General features: G+C 39.2%; 1 long non-coding RNA gene across 1 annotated transcript; it reads left to right on the forward strand.

The window, feature by feature from the left end:
* The first annotated feature begins 904 nt into the window (after nt 1–904).
* Nucleotides 905–2,288, forward strand: LOC145501198 (uncharacterized). The gene is made up of 2 exons (XR_014051217.1): nt 905–1,432; nt 1,593–2,288. It is a non-coding gene; the product is annotated as an uncharacterized LOC145501198 (long non-coding RNA).
* The last annotated feature ends 4,830 nt before the right edge of the window (nt 2,289–7,118 follow it).

Genomic DNA, 7,118 nt, shown 5'->3' on the forward strand with positions numbered 1-7,118 from the left:
AAGTACATCTAATATATTGCAATGTACTGTAAATTGAAAAAAGCTACTTTTATGTATAAGAAATAGATTCAAAGTTTCTGATTATATTTAAAGTAAACAGAGGTGTACAAAGAGTAAATAAAGGAGACCTTATCGTAGCTATAGTAGTATATCTTAGCAAATATCTTGTAATGAAGTGCTGATAACATAAAATCAAATTGAAATAAAAATCTGTAAGCGATAGGTTGGTTAGCAACCGTTCGCTTTCCTTCTCCAGGCGGAGAGATCGTGCTTTGTCCCCTTCGCGCCCTTTTTTGAAAACGCCTTCACGTAGGCTATGTAGCCGACAACATGTTGTTTGATGATGTTTCGGGGAGTCTTCAGTATTGCCTGTATCTTTACTTAACCTAAATAATATTTTACTTCGATGTATTTACTCGTCCAGGTAGTAGTAGCTGGTAGAAAATGAACGAAGAAATTAATTAACGAGTGCCTTTAATAGGTGATGGTGTGTAACAGATATAACAGAGTTATTAGTTTGTAACTGAAGAAACTAGTCTGCTCTATTAACTATGTGCGGAGTAACTTAGAGCAACACGGACAAGCTTCCAGTGTGTTACTCTTCATCAAAACAAAGAACTCATTTTAAACAGGGGTCGCTCTAAATGTTTCCTACAACCTTGTCTCTCGTAGCGGTCTCTCTTGTAACTTCTATTGTTACTCCGAGTTGCTCATGAGCGGACTCATGAGTTGCTTATTTGGTGGTTTTTGACAGTCTCCTTGGTGGTTATTATAAGTATTATAAGTATTGTATTACTTGCAGTATTAATCGTTAGTTGGACTCGTATTCATACGATTACATTCATCTTGGTAATTACGAAAACGTTATACTGAAAACCCAGCATTTGCAATTAACTCGACCGTTGATTCAAAGATGATTGAAACTATTAGAAGGTACCAGAAAAAACTTGCGAGAAACATTGTGCTCGGCATCTAGTAGGTCTCAGAAAAAAAAAATTGCTTTTGAGAAACTGAAATTTAAAAGCAAGCAAGAAAACAAGCCGGAGACATCACAGTTGCTTGTAATTTATAATCCTGGTTGCCTCGGCTATAACAGCAAGTCAGGTAATTAATGCGCCAAGTGACCCGAGGCGACTTTTTGCTTGCTGTTTGCTCGACGCGAGACAGAGACTGTGATTATTCTGGAAAGACTTAGTTAGCCAACGAAGCGTGTTATTTAGCCAACGAAGAGCACAATTCACGTCTAGGAAGTCAAAATTATCATTCGAACTCTTTGGCCACGCTACTTTGTCGAACTCCGTGATCCTACCCCCTTGTTGGAACAAGTGCCAAAAATCAATTCTTAGTTTTCACTAAATAGGTAACAAACCCGGGATTTTCTGCATTGTAGCAACAGACGTGGAGAAGATGGAGACCACAAAAAAATCCGAAGGTACGTTTTCAATTTCACCCTAATGCGCTAACACATCTTAGCCGAATTCTGTGTTATAATGCGTGAACTATTGAAAGTCAGTAATTTTAAAATGTTGTGAAAGATATCTTTGATGATTGTTACATTTATGCCTGGGAATCGAACTCGTTTCTTTTTCCAGGTCCACGTGTATCAAGAACCATGGAGATGTGGATATTTATCTCCATCATGTCGTTTGTCGTTGTTGGTAGGTGCTAAATTCGAGTCTTATCTTCCACTGTATATTTGTTATGTTACATCCTGGTTGAAGTTCAATCAACAGGGCAATTATCTCCCACTTGAGATGTGTTCCTTTCCTCTCGAATATTCGTGAAATGATACTGAAATTATTGCGAATTTGACGTCAGTGGCCTCAGTCCCTGGTTCTTTCTTTAATTTCGCGATCGCTCCGGATTCTGCCTGAATAGACAGGACGCTAAACGATGTATAGGTAGAAAGCACTTATGTCCTGTCTGTTTCTGTTATTTAAATGGCCGCTTTATAACTTTCGTATTCTCCAAGAAAGATTGATTCCCTTTTTCACTCTCTTTTACGATTGTAAAACGTTCACGTTTTGTAGTGCCAAAACTGACACTTATATCGTTAGATACACGCACTAAAGTAAATGAACTAGACGCTTTGCTGCGTGTACCCAAACAGTCGTTATACTGAGAAGCTTGTGTGTGAAATGCTTGTTTGTTCAGTACGGATAATCAGTCGCCTAGATAGGTAAAGTAAGTTCCAGATGTTTACACTATTTTCCGGCCGCAATGTTGTCGTACCACGGAGGTACACCAACATGGCGGCTCCATACTGGGCTCTGTAAATTTTTGCAAAATATTTCGACGAATATCTGAGCTTAGGAAAAAAACACAGACTTTAAAATTAGAGAAGTGTCGTCTTTATTAACCTCCTATAACATCACAATTTCTTGATTTTATCCACTAAATGGTTTTCAAATAATTTTTTATTGTGTCAGGATTGAGTGACAATGCAAGCCAAGAATTGTTTTGCTGGGGTCAACATATATTAGTTTCTTTCAGCTTAAATGTAAAATAATTCGTTAAGTGGATTTCACTCTTATAAAGACACATAACTCTGTTACAAGAAAATAACGAGAGAATATCGTTTAGTTCGAGATTTTATCTTTATTATAATTTACGAAGCTTCTCAGAGCGTTTTACTTGGGTGTACTCGAACAGATACATTCTCTAACCTTTCTGCTCTTGTTGCTCAGAAGTTCTTGAGTTCGTACTGGGGTTCTACTTGGTTTACGATCACGTCTAAAAATACGATGACGCTTCTGAAGATGCTTTTTATGAAGTTGAAGAGTTGATAGCCCCGGTTAATGGTTCCTTTGGTATGACATGATTCTTGATAAATTCACTCAAAATGTTCGCTCGCACATTGAACTCTCGTAAGGCTTGCAGACCGACCCGTTGCGAAAACGCTTAAAAAGTCCTTTAGTGTTGGTCTACCGCGAACGGCGTGTTCGTTTGTATGTGATTTCATCGCCCTAGAAATCAAGGAATCCGTGCTAACTTTTTACGACGGCAACTTCTGTAAGTTCCATGTGCTGTGCGCATGCAGGGGTGACGCGTGCGCTTGAGAGACCAGACGGCGATTTGTGACTGAACGAGGAAAAGGAAAAAACGAAAAACGGAGCCGAAATTTAAACATAACAATAACGGGAAAGGGATGTTGACTTATCGATTACCAAGTCTGATACAGAAGACGCGTTATGCTAGAAGTATTTATTGTACAAAAATTAGACATGAAGGAAAGTAGAATTTGGAATCGTGTTTATTATTTACACCCACCATTTAACAGATGCAGACAGGTACGCTTGGCTAATTTCATCGATGCTTTTTCTGTTTAAAGAAACAAATGGATCAATTATTTCGATTGTTCTATTTCTGGCCTTTTGGTCAATGCATATCGCTTGCATAAACGTAAAGATTTCTGCGTTTTCCGCGATCCTTCGATTCTGACTTCGTTTCTTAACTCTCAATTAGAAATGTTAAATACGTTAGTGACGTCAAAGTTTATCATAACTTCTCTTGGAAATAAATCATAAGAAATTCAATTTCCTTCACAATCAGCTTTGTCAACAATTTACAGTTATGATTTTGAGCTAAAGGCCAGGTCGCATTGTCATGCGAAATTAACAGAAACCGGCTTAGACTGCGAGTAGTCCCTCTTTCGCTTAGTCCGTCGTGCGTGACACGAAAGAACTTGAATTCGCGAGAAAAAAATGGCCGCGCGAAATCCTGGAGGCGAGGAGCACGCAAAAGGAGGGACTACAGTGGTCTTTTTTGCATGCCAACATAAACAAAACATTCTGGCTTCGAATGTGACAACAAGTTTTTCCGCTTTGAACTCTTAACGGGGGAAAAGGGCGTTGAAGGGTCTAACTGGCTAGAAACTTGTGTACTTGACTGTATGAAGTTAGCTTGACTCGGGAATTAGCTCGGAGCAACTTGCTTGATGCGGGAGAGGAACTTGTCATGGGTTCCAATGTACAGTCGGATCTCCTCCGACTGGAAATAAGGACACTCGTAGAACTTGGACTTCAACGTAAATCGTAAATCGCGGAGATTTCAATTGTATCACAATGACAAAAAGCACTTTACAAGTGAATAGATGAAAGATCATATATTTCAACTGCAAAGAAAGATATGAAGACACGATTAATCATCGCATCCTGATGATTGATCATCGAGTCCCGTTCAGGCCTGATTTTTTTTTTTAGGCTTTAATTTCACAACTGCTTACGTTGTGTATATACTGCGATGATCGATCATGTCTTCAAAAGAACTTTACTTATACTATCGAAAAACAAGATTGCATCATCTTAGAGGTACAATTGAAATAAGGCTGAATCAAGGCAGCTTAAAACCTGAAAGGAACCTGAATTCAGCTGTATGATGAGTAGAACCAGCTTGAAACCTTGATAATTCATCTGACGAACGGCGACCCCAAGAAAACTAGTTTCTAATATACATCTGCTGAATGTATGGGCAGGCTAGAAAGCTGTGCAAACTCAATGGAGTTTTCCTTGGCTAAATCAGCGACAAATATATCCATTCCATTTGACGCGCGTACAATCTTTTTTTATCCAGGTGTACGATGTGAATGAAGTCCACTATTTCTGCAGGTTTCCAGGAAAAAGATACCTTCTAAAACACCAAAAATCCTCCACGTGAACATTAACATTATTGAACCTATAATTTCTCTTAACACGAAATCGTTTAGAAATATAATTCCCTTACAATTAACATATGACACGTAATTTACCAAATTAGGTCCGCTATGTGTACCCGTGTTAAATGGATTTTCAGCCATCAAGAGCCATAATAAAGAATGGACACTGTAAGGGGGGGGGGGTGCGTTCATAGGGTAGTGGAACAAATTGCATTGTCGTGGTAATTTGCATTTTTGTGGAATTAGGTTCACAGTGCTTCTCGAGTGCTGTGCAGTACTTTCGAAGAGAGGAAGTGACTGAGAAATGGAAAATAACTTAAGGACCGTAAGCTTACCTTGAAAAATGGAAACCAACTCAAAACAGAAAAAAACGGCAACGACAACATGTCATCCAACGATAGGCCCAGCAAGTTGTAGCAATATGGCCGCCCTTACTTGAATGCTCAAACGACAAGTTACTGTTTCCCATGCACACGAACAACGTGAACCAGCGTTCAGGTCGCCGTTGTATTTGGTGTTCGGCCTTCCGATTTAACACGATGACAATACGAAATAACACTCATGACGATTCGTTTCTTCGGGAAATGGCATGGGACCACCGAAGTTTTACACTCGGGGTGGTTTAACACAGAACCGTTTTAAACATAGTTGTTTAATGTGCATGCACATTAAACTCAAAAATGTGCAGTCCAATATACATTCTTCTCTTTCTCAGGCAAAGCGGTTTAATTTGTCAAAAAGCTGTATTCATCATATATTAGCATATCGGCTGTTGTAAAACCTTATATCTGCTTTGAGTTCTAAGCAAGAAAATACTCGTTAGTGAACTCGTTTACGTAGGAGCCTTCTCCAGATAACTGGCATAAGAGCTTTGTATGAGCAACTTTTATTCAGGAAATGTCCACGTCAATTTTCTAGAATTGTGCAAGCAAGAGATCTCAGATCGTTTCGTTGTGAGTGACACTGACATTGACTTTGCTAGAGAAAATTTTCCATATATTTGTTTCGATCGAGTTCCATTAAATTAGATTAAAAATTTAAACTTTTCGTAATGTAAAACGGTCTTTCATTTCTCAGTTTTGCTTTTTACGTACAAGGGCCTTATCTTCATTTATCAAACAGCAATTACACGAGTTAAAACAGTGGCGAATCTAGGGGAGGGAGGCCGCTCCCCCCCCCCCCATTATTTTGGGTGAAAAAAAAAAAGGAAATCACAGAGGGAAGATGAGCCGGCAGGGCAAGCAAAACAAAACTCCACCCCCCCCCCCCCCACCCCTTAGCTCAAGGTCTGGATCCGCCACTGTAAAACAATGTTGAACGACTGGAATGATATAAACTGATCATTTGAACTCAAATTTTAACTTAAATTGTCCAAACTATCATCTCAGTATGGCGTTTTGTACTTTTCAGTTGCTGGTTTCAAACCATTGCTAAGTAAGGTGTAACTTTGGAGAGCGCTTTAAGGTGTCTCGATACTGTTTTTTTCTGCTCCATATCGAGCATTTTCGAATACCCTTTTACCAGTCTTTCCTTAATAGAATCGATATGAAAATTACATAAGTAATTGAAACGGATTAAAGTTTGGTATAACGTATTTCTTAAGGCAATCAAGCCGAAACTGCAAACTTTCAGGACGATCGCTCTCTAAATCTCTTACATCCAGTTGTCAAGCCCTTGCACCAATTCACCTCCTAACCTAGTTTGTGTTGCTGTTCTCGTCCCTCCCCTCGTCCGCCATGTTTTTCTTCGAGTGGGCATAAATTTCTTTAAATTGTATTTTGGCGGCATACTAGTTATCATAATTGTCAGTCACTGATCGAATCCCAGTCCAACTCGGTTCGTTTCAAAAACAGGTCACGAGTACCATGCGGAATAAGGCCCAGTTCAGACGCCGAACTTTTCATGAGCCGAACCAAATATATTGAATTAAGTACATGAAAAGTTCAGCGTCTGAATCAGTTAAGAACGGCTATTTGAATTTGGAACGGCCCAGCCGTTCTTTCCGCCTAGCTCAGCCAGGAATTTCGGCTTTGGAACGGCTTTGATTCAGACGTCGAACTTTTCATGAGCCGAACCTAATGCATAACTTATTATAACGTATTTTACAAGCAGTTTTTACTTTGCCTGAAAATCGCTGACGTTTCCATGTGTTTTGGTTTAAACTAAATAAAGTTCGGCGAATTAAGTTCGACGTCTGAATCATCAGGTGTGCTTTTGATAATTTGGGTCGGTCCAAATTCGAATTAAGTTCGGCTCATGAAAAGTTCGGCGTCTGAACTGGGCTTAAGAAGTCACATTTGATAATTCAATGACTGAATATCAGAATTAAATGTTCGCGTCATGTCTGATAACGAGGTTTCACCTTGTTAACAAGGTCTCATGCTTGGCATACTTACTTCGTGCACTTATGTTTTGTCTCACCCCCCTGCATAGTACTGATTCCCAATCATAAACCAAGTTTCCT

Source organism: Orbicella franksi, chromosome 10 (genome assembly GCF_964199315.1).
Source record: "Orbicella franksi chromosome 10, jaOrbFran1.1, whole genome shotgun sequence".
NCBI lineage: Eukaryota > Metazoa > Cnidaria > Anthozoa > Scleractinia > Merulinidae > Orbicella > Orbicella franksi.